Source organism: Hipposideros armiger, unplaced genomic scaffold, assembly GCF_001890085.2.
Source record: "Hipposideros armiger isolate ML-2016 unplaced genomic scaffold, ASM189008v1 scaffold_104, whole genome shotgun sequence".
Classification (NCBI taxonomy): domain Eukaryota; kingdom Metazoa; phylum Chordata; class Mammalia; order Chiroptera; family Hipposideridae; genus Hipposideros; species Hipposideros armiger.
Genome location: NW_017731454.1, coordinates 136,353 through 151,731, shown reverse-complemented (window position 1 = coordinate 151,731; position 15,379 = coordinate 136,353). Strand labels below are relative to the sequence as shown.

Sequence of the window (15,379 nt, the reverse complement as noted above, 5' to 3'; positions counted from 1 at the left end):
GCCAGAAAATAACATTGGAGTGATTCCTGCCAAGTGTCTTCCTCATATTTCAGCAATAAAAAATTACAAATATCTGATGGCTGGGGTTTGCTTAGACCAGAAGTTCTCAAAGCATGTTCCTGAGACAAATATCATTACCATCAATAATAACATCTGGCAACTCATCAGAAATGCACATTCACAGGCCTGACCCCAGACTTACTGAATTAGAAACTCTAGAGGGCAGTCTGTTCTTTAACAAGCCCTCTGGGTGATTCTGATGCACGCTTAAGTTTGGGACCACTGGCTTAGCTTAAGGCCCCTGCCTCCCTTCCCAGGACATGGCCAGTTTCACATCTCTATACCTCGCAGGCAGCCAGCCCTTCACTTCCTTTTGTCTGTGGGAGAGTCATCCTTTATTTGCTGATACTTCCGCCTCCTAGAGGCAGCTCAATTGTAAGGGACTTAGGACTCTCACACAGCAGAGGTCCAGTACCTATATAGCTATCGTTTATTTATCTATAAGTGGCACTTCTTTTCTAAATGTTCATTTTGTGAATTTGGAAAATGCAGAGAAGTCTGAAGATGAAAATAAAAATGGAACTGTAATCTTACTGCTGAATGATAAACCACTGCAAACATGGATGCGCCTTCATTCAAGCATTGTTTTTAAAAAATCTTAAAAGCACACATTAAAAAAAGTTTCATGTTATAAACAATGAACTACTGATCCAAATTCACAATGTAAACATTTTGTCAGTTATGCTTATTTTTTAAATTAAAGGCTTAGAAAACATTACAGATGAAATTAAATACTATTCTCTACACACACCCCTCCCTTTTTAGTTCTAGTCCGTTCCCTTCCACCCTAAAGGCAACCAGTATCATGACCTTGGTCTGTATCCTTCCAGGCTATGTTTTCATATGTTTATTCCTTATGTGTATGTATATGTAAATGATATTTGGTATTGTTATATGTGTTTTAAAACACATACGTGTTTTAAAAATACTATTATACATATATATCATTCTGCAACTTGCTTTTTAAAATTCAACATTGTTTTGAGAACTATCTCTGTTGAGATACATTGATCTATTTCTGTTGCAGATATATTGATCCAATTCATTAATATTTAATATCTGAACAGCATTCTATCATATGACTATACAACTATTCATCTGTTGGTATATCAATCATATTAATTTTGGTAGGGTCTGCACATTTTGAACTTCACAGGCATTGCCAAATTGGTCTTCAAAGTAGTTGTATTAATTCCAAATTTTTTCTATGTATAAATGTGTCTTTTTCCTTTAAATATTGAGTCAATACCACTTGGTACTTTATTTTTGTCATGAGCATTTTATTATGGTAATAAAATTTTTTTCCAAAATATGGCTTTTACTTTCTGGTTAGAATTTTCTTGGATCAATGTATATAATTTATTAAATTATATAGATTTTTCTCCTAAATGTTCACAATTACAAATAAGTCTGAGATAAATATTCCTGTGCATAAACCTATGGCTATTTTGATAATTCACTTAGAATTATTTGTTAAAATAGAATTGCATAATTTTAGGGCTGTTCATAAATTTCTCAAAGTACCAGAAGGGTAGTTTTAGGAAAGCATTTCATACCATATTTCTCAACGTTTGAAACCCATGCATGCCCTCTTTTGCTAAATATTAAAATCTATTCTTCATGCCTCCAAGGATCTGATCACTTTATCTTCTATATAGACCAATCATTCAAGATTTAGTCAAGCTTTATTTTTATACTTTGTATTACAAAAACAACAGTTTCTCTTCTTTTTCAATTTTTATAAATTTAACATAAAAAGCTACATATCTACAACATTTTCCAGTCACCTCTTCTATAGGTTCCATTATGACCAAACTTGTTTACATGGTTTAGTTTAAAACGAATAGACACTGGTTAAAACAAAAATGATATTGTGATATGAAAGATACCACCATTTCATTAATATTCTGGACCAAGAAAAAAATCTTATACATAGGACATAATTTAAATTTATTTCACACACAGTTTTGGTAACAATAATGAAATCCAGAAAAGTGGTGTGTCTGTGTGTGTTTGTATGTATGTGTTCTAAGGAGAATATATGTCACAATTCTACCAATGTTTTCATTTTCCTGCTTCCTTTCAATATGCAAATTAGTCTATGAGAACTGGCTTTTAGTAAATTGAATTTTAGTAACTTGATTTATTTCTTTACATTGGCTTTTTCTGACCATAAAGAATTCTAATTAGATGTCACCTCTTCAAAGAGACTATACTGTAAACCCTAGATACTCTCCTACACTTTGTTAATTCACTGGTCCCTCTTATTATCTAATTTTTAAAAAATCATTTATTTGTTTGTTTATTGACTATGTCTCTTCACAAGAATTTAAACTCCCTTAAGGTAGGAATCTTGTCTCTCTAGAACCCTCCTATAACCCCAGTTTCTGGTATAGTACCTGGCCTATAGTAGGTACTTAAAAACTTCTTGAAGACTATGAATATTCTAATTAGTCAACATAATTTTATATTCTGATTTTTACCATGCAGGCTTATGAAGTTTTAGCAACACATGTCTAAAATGAAGGAGGTTTTTAAAAGAAGTCAATAGAAGCCAGTGAGTATGTATTTTGACAAAATACACAACGGATTTTTTCTCTATATTTATCCTGAATGATCTCATAATCTTTGAGTGATAATTTTTGTGTACAAAAGTATGATAGAGCTTCTAAGAAAATTAATATGCTAACTTTATAATTTATTTGTAAAGTGTGTCAGAGTTTTATTTAAGTGGTATATATAGATATTTTAATTGAATTACTAAAGGAAGCAGTAAAATAAATAAATGGAACAGTATAAAAGTTAAAATTAATGCAATGGACCTTTTTTCTCAATCTGCTTTACTGACATTCCTGTCAACCTAAGAATAAACTCACTATGCAGTGTTAATGTAAATTTTAAAGTTACATTAGAAAATACTATGAAGACTTAATATCAGAGAATATGACATCATGAAAATAGGTAAGCAAATATCCTTCATAAATCTTCCTGAATAACATCAAACATAATAAATTATCTGAATAATGTCGCACAAACTTAATTAATGGTAAAAATAAAGAATCAACTTTTGAATCATGTGATATGAGTAAATTCTACTAAAATGTTTATAATGGCATCACAGATTGATCTTGTGCTCAGTGGGGTTATTTTGATACACTGTAGCAGAAAATAAATACCCAATGAATTATTGATTTATCAAGGTGAGATTACGTAAATTAGGTAAAACACCAATATTTAATATGCTATATATATCTAAATCATGATTTATAGTATTTGATACTATTATTATAAACTTAGCTCATGAAATAGTTAAAGTTAAATAAGAAGTCCTCTCCATCCCTACATTTGCAAGAATGAACACCACGTGTTTTGCAATTGAGAAAAAGTTTCACGTAAAAACTAACTCTATACTTAAACTCCAAAACAATATGTACAGGTAACAGATACTATTGGATTAAAAAAATAACATCAGCATTGGCATTTTAGAGAGTAATTTGAGTGGCTACAACATAATTACCATTTGATTGGGTAATAAACGAATATACTCATAATCTTTCTATCATTATTAAGTTATGCTTGTTAGAGTAACCCTAAATGACATTTTCCCTTTTCAATTACCTTTCACCTGTATATTATTCAAACAGTTCCTTCATAGCATTTAGCCAACCCCCTCCATCCAACCTTCCCATCTGTTTCACCTTTCACCTATTTATGCAAGCTATGCATTTTTACTTATGAGCACACTTATCATGCAGTTATATCTTCTTCCGTTAAAAAAACCCCACACCTTCCAGTAGATCAGCCCCATTTTCAGTCTGGTTATTATTTTCATTTGGTTCTTATCTTCACTGTGCAGCCACCTCTTCCAAAACAGACCTCTCAGATACAGTCTTTGTAAGAGACCTAATCTCTGCTAGGCTCTCCTTACTCACTCCAAACTATCCCCAGCACATTTGTGTTTGTCTTATACAGTTGTGTCAGGATACCTTAAAGACAACTTTCCTGCCCTGATCACTCACAGAAGCTCTCTAGTTCCAGACGTCCTTGTCCTTTCATTGCAGAAGAGCATACAAGTTTATAACCTGTACTTGAGGGATCACATTCATGTAGAAAGGCTACATTTTTTCATAAACTCTGAGGGTATGAGAGGGATAGGCTCCTGAGACTCAGACCAGTCCTCAGGGTCAAGGTAACAAGCAGCCTGGTCTATGCCCATCTCTGGTCTGGAGGATTATTTAGACCAGGCCATTACTTGCTACCAAAGTTCAGCAACTCACACATTCTAGCCACGTAGAAGCCTTCAGAGAACTAAACGCTGAGTGTAGTAACTGCATTGGCCACAAATATTTTGTAGCTCCTTCCATCAGGAAGTGGAATTGATTACACCTTGAATTGGAGCTGGCCTTGTGATTGGCTTTGACCAATGGAACATGATAGATGTGAGACTGCTCAAGTTGAGATTCAACTGCAAAAGGGCTTACATCTTTTACTCTTGCTTTTTGTAATGCTACTGTCACATGGACAGCTGAGCTAGCCACCTTGAGGATGACAGGCCAGATAGAGAGAGAGAAGTTGAGCTGTCTAGCAGGTCCAGCTGAGGCCCCAGACATGTAAGTGAGCCCAGCCAACACTGCCCTCCCATAGAATCATGAGTATTATTTCAAATGGCCAAAAACTATTCTGGAAACAAACTGAAAGTCTAAAATATGGTCTTATTTAAATGAATTACAGTATTAGAAGCTATGTAGCTCTACCATTTAATAGCTCGTGAACTTAGGCAAGTTTTAAACTTTCTTTCCTTGTAAAATAGAGATGATAGTCTTATAGAATTGTTCTGGGGACATATTAAGTTAAAAGTTTTAAATCAGTATCTAGCACATCATAATATCCAAATTGTTATTATTTATACATGGCTATTAAAATCATGTTATAGAAAATTTAATAGCACTGGTAAAGATCCATGATATGGTCAGCTGAAAAAACCCCCACAAAGTTGCATGTATAATTATAAATCTTCATTTACAAAAATGCTACTATATATGTAAATATAAGAATAGAAGAACACTATCCTCTCATCGGTTGTTTTTGGGTAGTAAGAACATGAATGAATTTTACTTTTTGCATTGCTTTTCTGTAGTTTAAAATTTTTCTGTAATAACGTATTGGCTCTATAATCAGAAAAAAATATTATTTACAAAAATTTAAATGTTATATTTATAGACTAGCTAATTATCTTCCTGATCCTTAAAAGCATCAGGGAAGCTTTTTATTAGAAACATTTACAAACTTTATGCCTAATATTATGCTATTATTTTTCTTTCTGTTTTAGCTAAGTACAGAAAAATACATGGAGAGTCAGGAAGAATATGGCATTAACCTGGATGATCTAAAATCTAGAGAGAAAAATTAAGGCTATCCCTTTAAAAAATTGTTTTTTTTTTATTTTTTTAAAATTTATTTATTTTTTATTATTATTAGTTTCAGATGTACAAAACAATGCAATAGTTATCCTTTTCACCCCTCACAAAGTAACAACCTCCCTCCCCATCCACTGCTCCCCCCGATATCATGCTTATCTATTACAATTCCATTGAATCCATTCCCACTCTCTACACCCAATCCCCGTGACTATATGTATATATAATTATAGTTGACATACAATATTATTTAACATCAGCTTCAGAAATACAGTGCAGTGGTCAGGCCTCTACACCATCTATGAAGTGGTTTCCCTAACAAGACATGAATCCATCTGGCCCCCTAAAAAATATTTACAAAATTATTGATTATATTCCACAGACTGTCTTTTGTATCCCTGAGGCCATATTGTAGTTACCAATTTGTATTGTCTCATCCCTTCCCCTTCTCCTTCATCCCCACCCCCTCCCAACTAGCAACCCTCAGTTTTTCCTCTGTGTCTCTGAGACTATTTCTGTTTACATTTACATTTATTCAGTTCTTTAGATTCCACATATAAGTGAAATCATGTGGTATTTGTCTTTCTCTGACTGACTTATTTCACAACAACTGGATTAAGAAACTATTGTACATTTACACAATGGAGTATTACTCAGCTATAAAGAAGAAGGAAATTGTTCCATTTGCAACAATATGGATGGACCTAGAGAACATTATGTTAAGTGAAATAAGGCTAGCCTTTTGACTGGTTCTAAAATGCCTCGGGTGTCACTCTTAGATGACCATCTCCCATCCTAACCCTCTTGTTTTTCACTAAACCAACATTTATTTACCTCAGATTAAATGTCACATCAGGAGAGAGGTCTTCCTGGTTTCCCTAATCACCATGTGGCTTTCCAAGTCTAAACGGGGTTCTCTCTGTAATTTCCCCATACAATATCCAGTAATTCACATATATTACTATACACCATTGAACTTTCTCTCTGCCCTTGCTATTGTACATGACTGCAAAGAAAAACCAATGGAGACAGTTAACTTCAAGTTAGAGTTTCCCTCTGTGCCTTTAAAAACATAAGAAAGTGAAAAGTGAGGCTCTGTATGTAGAAAATGCTTATTATTCATTTTACCATTTTAAAAGCTAGAAAGTGAACAATCACCAGCTCTCAAATACATAGCCTTCATAAAACATTTAGAAAACCGTTTCAAAGCATAGTAATACAACAGAACATCTACGAACTAAATGACAAATTCACTATAATTCTAAGGGAAAATAGTTTATAATTCATTTCTATATATTAGCCATCAGTATAGTTTTCCATTTTTGCTTTTCTAAGTACCGTAAATTTTTTCACAGGGGATATTTAGAAAAATTACTTGTCTACATTTATATAATCTATTTAAGAGTACACTAAGCAAATTTAAGGGATAATTTTCACATCTTATCTGCGCATTACTGGTATTTTGGCTACGCAAGGTGCGTTCAATACATATAGGTTAAATCATTGTTGAAAAATGATGTACATCAATATTGTTTTTTTTCCGAAAACTGTACTAAGAATGAAACAATTGTGAATTATGCCCATTTGCAGTTATGCAATATAATGAAACAACTAATATTTATATACTCTTACTATAAAAATGTTTAGCATTCTTCAATGCAGCTGGCAGTGGATGTCAAGTTTCTACTTGAAGTAATCAGAACTTGGAGTAATCAGAGGTAACAGTATCCCCAGGAACCTTGAAAATCAGGTTACACTGACAGTGAAAATAGGAAGATTCCTTAGCCATTGAAGAAACCCACCCAAAGACATTGTCTCTAAATATGTATAAATATCTAGGAATACTTCAGTCCGTTCAACGTCTCCAGCAAACGTAACTGAATGTAAATGACAACTAAAGTCTAACAAATTGTCTGATAAGGTCTCTCAAGAAGCACAAGGACAATCATCTGTGTGAATTCTATAAAGGTGAGCCCAAAGCGTACAATCTCTAAGCTCCATGAAATAAATGATCGTTTACTGTGTCTACGTAGCTTACTCATCAGTAACAAAATGAGTTAATTAATTACCTGTAATGTTTAGTGGTGTTCTATCAACTGTCTCAACGAGACTCCATTGAGCATTTAACTGCTCACTGGACAGCTGAGGGACGCAGAGGAAACGCAGCAACAGTCAAAGAAAACTTACACAAAAGTACTCAGGTAGGAGTTTTGATATCAGAAAACCAGGCACAGAGTATTTTACAGAACATGCTGAAGAAAAGCAAAACCTGTAGAAAATAAAGTCTTCAATTTAACAAATAGGGAAGCAAAATATAGGTTCAAGTTACGAACAGGACACTGGGCCAAATCCCGCCTGTAGGAGTGTATGGCTTGCACGCAGTTTGAGAATAATAACAAAAGCAGATTAGTTGACAATATTTAAATAAAAATATTTCCCATGAAAACGTTCATTTCCTGCTTTACCTGAGAAACTGGACAATGTGGTAACACTAGGTCAACATTCCTGCCTTGCAACAATTATCTGGAACGGAGCAGGGGCTGCTCCTTTGGAAAGGACTCGGGTCTCCAGGTCAACGCAGTGGCCTCTTGCTTCATTCCCACCAGCCTGGCCTCTGTAGGCACTTGGGTTTCCAACCTCTGGAATAGAAAGGACCTTGAGACAAGGCTTGAAAGACTCACTTTAGCCCTTGACAAGAGGTACAACTTATTTTTTTTTCTAATGACCACTAAACGTGCACTTCACAGTTTCTTCACAAGAGTGGAGGATGAACTCTTTGTGCCTCATTATGCATGTACAGGAGCACCAGTACGCCAGCTAAAACCACAAGCATGCAGCTAACTTTCTTAAGGAAATTGAGTTGACTCCGAGACTGTGGCGATTCTTGAATTAGAGGAGGTAGAGGGTACAGAAAATGCTCACCCAACTTCAATCCTCTATCTTGTCTTTTTTTCTTAGTAACATCATCAGTAGTACCACATTATTATTTTTATCTAAGGAACGCATATTAGGATCAAACAAGGATGGAACTAAATTGTACATTACATTATTAGGAATCATAAAATGCCATTGTTTTAGTTTTTTACACTTAAAATTGTTTTCTTTTGGCAAATAAGAAAAAAAACTATAAGGACTTTCAAAAGTGTACTCAAGACCTTATTACTCCTCTATTTTCTCCTGGCCATCAGGGAGACACTGACAAGGCTCTTCATCAGCCTGGGAAAAAAGACCTTGTGACAGTCTAACTCATTTTATTCTGTTTCCGGGGTCACTGAACAACCTTCTGATTATTTGGTGGATTTCATAGGTGCTTTGATATCATTACGTTAGTGACTTGGATACCAGGTACATATATTTCAGTCAATGAAAACAAACAAACAAACAAACAAACAAATGGGTCACTTGGCTTATAAATTAATTTTTTGTAAAGGAAGATGATCTGTGTCAGACCCTGAAGGTGATGACCCTTGAGAACAGCGGCAAAACATCTTCTTAAATTAGAAGAGTAAGGACCACATCCTGGGCCATAGTTACTTCACAGGGTGCTTCTCCACCTTTGAGGGCTTTCCTGATAGCTGGCCTGCTTTTTGACTGGGGCCAAAGCAGGACGGGGGAATGTGTAGGACAGGGTGTAGCAGCATGCTAGAGCACTGCTATTCCTCAGAAAGCAGCCAGGAGCGACAGGGAACAAACAACAAGGCATGTGGGACCAAGGTTAAGTAATTATGTTTCTATAATCCTGGTATACTCTAGGCACTCCAGGCATTATATTTAATGTTTTAAGTATTTATTGGGCAACTACATGTGAGGCACTGGATGATTGTAGAAACCCCAAAATAAAGAATACAGTCCCCATCTCAGGGAGCTTTCTGCCCAGGAGGTGGAAGGTAGGGAGTTGAGCAGTCAGGTAAACAGATAATTACAACATTGAGTGACACCAGCCATGATAGGGCTAAGTGTGGAGTGCTAAAGGAGCACAGAGAAAGGGCTAGTCTAGTTTTCAAAGATTAGAGGAAGGGGGGTGGTCCACAATAGTCTAATGATGCATAGAGATTAGACAGGCAAAGAAATGTGAGTAGGAGACCAGAAACTTCACCTAATCCATGCAAATGATCTTAGTTCCAAAAGATTAACATTGAAGATTTTACATTTCTGTCTGGTAATAACAATTCCAATATTGTACTCATTTTTAGCTGGTAAGCAAGCATAAAGGTCTCATTTTGTCAGACCTTTTAATCTTGAGATATGATAAGTCATGAAGCATTAATGAATATTTTCCATAGAAAGATCTGATGCTTGCCTGATGCCTGAAATAGAAAATGATGACCTGACATTTAGATAAACAAATATTGTTTTCTATAACAAATACTATCAAAGAACGATGATTCACTTCAGTAAGAAAGAAATATTAGATGTGAATACACTGGGCACAAAAGCTAAAAGGAGTAGGATATGGATAAGGGAATCATAGCATATAGATAGAGTAGTTCAGTTCAAAACTATTTGGAAGTATATTCTTTAATAAAAATGTCCATATTGATGAAAATAAAATGAATATTGTGTTCAAGTTTTTTTAGCCTAATATATAAAAAATATTTGCTAACATTTATCTTACCATTTTCTGGAATCTGCACTGAGCACTTTATACATATATTTAGTCATTTAATCCTTGTCACAACTGTATAAGTGCTATTATTATTTTTTTTAGAGTTGAGGAAACTGAGGCAAGAGAAATTAATTTATTTTCCCCTTTTCTACTTTATTTTGTTTCTCCTTAGTACTTATCACTATCTAACATATTGCATATTTTACTATTTACCCTATCATTGTCTGTCTCCTCTGACAAACATGTAAGCTCCATGAATATACGCACATATATCAGTTCATCATAACAGATAAAACTCTACTTTTTTTTTTTTTTTTTTTTTTTGCTTTGGGTTCAATCGCTCCTTGAAGACTGGCTTTGTACAAAGTACAGAACCTTACACATGCTGCTGCCAAAAAAGTATATGTTGAGTGAACAATGAGCACAACTAGTCATTAAGCTTATACTGAGCCCTTGCATGCTCAGCAATGCACTCATCACCATACGATAGAGAAGTAAAAAGTACCATCAGTGTTCTCAAAGAACTTAACATTTAGGAACAAAAATAGGTAGAAGCATGAGGAATACCTAGTGTACAAAATAAGAAGTTCTCACATTTCATTATGTCAATTCTTCAATCATCTAATATTGGGTAAAAATGTTTACTCACTACTCCATCTAAGACACCCTAGTATTTTGCTGTGTTAAGCTTTCTTGGAAATGCCTGGACAATTCACAATTCTATGCCTATGCACATGTTGTTCCTTGGACTTAGAAAGATTTCCTCCCACTTTCTTAAAGTAATATTCTCTTCTTTAACTCATCTCCAAGGTCAACTTCTCCATGAAGCCCCCTCCAACCTCCTGCTTAGAGTTACTTGTTCGTTCCTCTCTCAGTCTACAGTGCTGTTTACATATATAATGCTATGTATATACTACCACACTTTGTTTTATCTACATACAACTTTGTTTCATATAATACATCTTTGTGTTTGTGGTTGTCAAACACATTACTAGGCTCATGGATGCGAACAGAGTGCTTTGAGTTGAATTATTTGTTTTTCTCACCTTTCAAAATACTAAAGAACTTTTTTTAATGCCCCTAAAACACAACTATAAATAGAAAAGTTCTTCTTAATAATATGTTAAAACCACCCAGTGATATACAAAGTTCATTGCATGTGTGTATTCAACTAAAATTAAATGGAGGCTGAATAGAATCACTTTTCTTATTTTATTTTTAGCACAATTTCTAGATTCAGATATGTCTCCAGTGCCTAGAATAGTGCCTGTCACACAGAAAATTACTTGTTGAATAAATAAATGTGTGTATACAAACAATGTCATTAAATGCTACACTGCATGACATGAACTAAATGTACTACAGGAACTCAGAGATGAGGTAACAAATAATAGAACAATGAACTAAGGGTTAGGAATTTTGGTATCTGCAATTTTCTAGCTGTATAATTTTGCACAAGACACTTAACCTGAATTTAATTTTTTAACTTGTAAAATTATTGGAGTGGACCAGACCAGTGGTTTTCAAATTATTTTAGTTGTAGATCTCTTTTGTCTAATAAACGCTAAATGGAACCTCCATTATATAAAACAGAAAAACCAGATTTGTTAGTAATAATTCATTTTATAAGAGCAAATTATAGTACTAGTTATCAAAATCCATCAATAAAAATAATGGACTACACTGATTAATAAAATGTATAGAATCAAGGGACATATGTGACAGTTGCAATTTTAAATCTCCATCAACAAATTCATTTCTGTACTTCGTTTTGGCTTTATAATATTGAGACAATTTTCTATATTAAAAAGGCTATTGCAAATGGAAAAATTTTTTTAATAAGCTAATTTGGCTTTGGCAATATTAAGATCTTTGCAATTAAAATAGTCTAGAAGCTTGAAGGAGGACTAAAGAAAATCTTGTTTCCAAAATTGAATGATTATATCTAATCATTATTCATATGTCTAGTCATGAATACAAAATTGGGCAAGAACTACCCAAAACTTAAATTGAGCAAGAAAACTTTCTTTAATATAATTTTATCACATTAATTTGCCACTGCAAAACTGTTAAGGAGTGATAAGGAACACACAGGAGGATGTTCCTATGTTTTATTTGTATGTATTCAATGGAGCATACTCATACACATGCTGCAGCAATGTTCTTGCTTGCATAATTTGACTTGGATATATAATAATGGACTCAAGTATTTAAAAAGCCCAGCAAAAAACTTAAAAATTAAAATGCATACTCATAAAAAGCTCAAATATTTACATAAAATCGGTAGCAAATCTTTAGTCAGCAGTCCATACAAATATAACCTAGCAGCACGGTTTTGTTTTGTCTCATGGCATGTTCATGTGTTCCAATTGGTATAACACATTTGAGCGTGCATGTTATTTTTATTACAGTGTTAAAATACTTAATGTATTTTTAAAATTTAAGTTTGTGCGTAACATTTGGAAAACTCTGAAGAACCTCCTTGGATCTTGATGTTCTCCTGGTCCTTTTGATTCTGTCATTTCTGCATAAGCTAGAAAAACAAGAAAGACTTTCTAAAGATGACTTCAATTTTGTTCAACTCAATCTTAAATACGCATACGTTTACTGAGACAAGATACCCGGGGGAAAGGAAAGAGCCTGATAGATTGAAGTGGAGGACTTGTGTTAGGGAGTATCATGAATAGAACTTTAAAAAACATGTCAATCTTCCCAGTATAGGAGCATCATGAATAGAGCTTTAAAAAACATGTCAATCTTCCCAGTATAGGGTGACTCACTATGCACATAAGCTAAAAACAGCTTTGGCATCATAGATTCATGACAGTTTTAACATAAGCCATTACAGGTCTACAAGTATCTTACCTTATAAATCCCGTTTTACTCCTATGTAATGATTTTCTGAAAATGTTATCTGTCAGACATAGAGTAACTTTTTAGTGATTTTGCCTTTATTTACTTGAAGGACATATTCTGATTTGAACTACAGAGGAAACTCTTAACTGACCTCTACTTAAACAAATCACTGAATTAATCAAAATAGCATTCCCATTTGAAAACAGACGAATGTTGTCCTCTGCTTTCACCACCTGAGTTGTATGCTTTCCAATATCAAGTGGTTTTTCAAAACTGTCTCAGCCAATAATAGCTGCTGGTATCATTGAGTAATTTAATAAAATATTTTTGTGAACTGATAAAATATAAGTATAAAAAGAGAATGACTCTTTCCATGAAAACTAAGGTGAAAGTATAGTTTTTAACACTAGTCTCTTAAAAAAATGAGGTCAAATAAGATGGACAGAAGAATCTTGGAGGAAAGCCTCAAAAACCGTGAATAATTCTGCATTCAGACCATCTTGGAAGTGTCTCTGAGTTCTTGTTCTTTTCCAAAGTTAAAAAACAAGAAATATTTGATGCTACATTATTGTGTAAAGACAATGTTGTAATTAGAGAAAGGCTTTGATCCAAAAAGATTGTTGACTGAATGTAAATTTATATATTTTAAGTTAAAACTAAACATTTAATTATAAGTATTTTTTATGATTCTCTGCTTTATTAAATCTTTTCAATTAATGAACCAACTGCAGGTTCAAGTTGTGTTAGATAAGAGGGCTTTTCTATTGCTGTTACAAAATTAATAATTATTTGTTTGTGATTGAGAGTCTGAATTTCACATTGAAATGAAGAAGTTGCTTGGGATCTTAGGTTTATTTTCATTTGATTTTCTTATTTTAAAAAAACACTGATAAAGAAGTTATTGTATAATTATTGAATGAAAAAACTTTAGTGAGAAATAAAACTCTGAAAATAAATATACCTAACAATATCCTAAAAATAATTGACACAAAACAATGACAGAATTACAATGAGAAATTGATCAATCTACAGTCAACATACATTTCTTAGAAACTGATAAATAGGCAAGAAATTGATAAAGATATACAAGATCAGAACTACACAATTAACATACTCAATGTAATGGAAATACACAGAAAACCACATAAATTATAAGAATTATATATACACATTTTTAAAAAGCACACATCACGTTGGAAAAATTAGCATAGTATGGGAGTTAAGAGCATGAATTCCAGCTCCACACTCCTGGATTAAAATCTCGCCTCCACTACCCGCTGTGTGACTGAGGGCAAGTTACGTCTCTGTCCCTCAGTTTCCTCATTTGCGAAATGAATATAACAATTGTATTTACCACACAGAGTTGAGAAAATTGAATAAAGACTGGTAATGTACTTAGTTACTGGTCCATGATAAGGACTATATAAATATTTGATAAATAATAACTGGCCATAAAGGAAATCTCAATGGTTTCAAACAACTTAAATCACACAGGATGCATTATCTGATGAAAATCCTTATAAATAAATTGGGCTGTCAGAAAAGTCATGCCGTATTTTTTTCTATGTTTTTCATTGCAAAATTGCATCATGACTTTTCTGACAACTCAATAGAATGTCCTAAGAAATGCTATCTGCAAACACCCCTGTGTTTGCAAATTTAAAAAAGTTACTCATATATAGGCAGCGTTGAAAGCCAATTTGATGTCAGTGATCATGAATTTATGATGGAATCTAAAATGTGATTTTATTTACCACAACATGACCTTTCAGACAAGAGAGCAGTACAGGTACAATTGGACCTCTGAGTTATTGAGTATAGGTATGGGAAAAGCAAAACAAAAACAGATCACATGATATTTGCAATTTAATACGAAACTGTTCTAAAAAATATACACAAGTACACACACACAGAGGGGTAGAGAGAGAATGATAAAAAAAATATAACAAAATGTTCAAAAATGCTGAATATGCACAAAGAGAGTTCTTTATATTATTGTAACTTCTCTGTAAGTTTGAATTTATTTCAAAATAAAAAGTTTAAAAAATATAAGAAAAACACAAACAAAACAGAACCAGGGTTTTAGAGATGGGTGGGCAAAAGAAAGAGGGTGATGGAGTTTGAGATATGGCTGTGATGTTATTGAAGATATGGAAAATAGAATTTAAATTGGAATAAAGGTCTGTGTGAAGTTAAAGAACATACAGTACAGGTATAAGGGGAGGAGTATAGGAACCGTGGGTATATAAGAGGCAGGGGATCTAGTCTGATTTAAAGGAGTTAAACTACTGGGGAGACAAAATGTAGACCCATGAAAATTATAAGGCAGAAGTGATTAAATGCTCAAATGAATAAAGGAGAAAGAAAAACTCTATATGAGATCAGAAAAGGTTAATGTAACGGGCTATACTACTTTTGAATCTCTTCCCTACCTTGCCTA

At 33.6% G+C, this 15,379-nt stretch overlaps 1 protein-coding gene across 8 annotated transcripts in view; it reads right to left on the bottom strand.

The window, feature by feature from the left end:
• Positions 1 to 15,379, bottom strand: part of MBD5 (methyl-CpG binding domain protein 5) — a 136,398-nt gene that overhangs the window by 60,317 nt on the left and 60,702 nt on the right. For 5 of the 8 annotated variants that reach the window (XM_019646532.1, XM_019646541.1, XM_019646539.1 and 2 more), the window contains exon 2: positions 7,943 to 8,116. The exons of 2 other annotated variants lie outside the window; for them this stretch is intronic. The gene's annotated coding sequence lies outside the window, so the exon portion shown is untranslated. Of the gene's footprint in view, positions 1 to 7,942; positions 8,117 to 12,948; positions 13,000 to 15,379 lie in introns of those variants that run through there. One more of the 8 variants, XM_019646533.1, reaches the window with a different exon arrangement.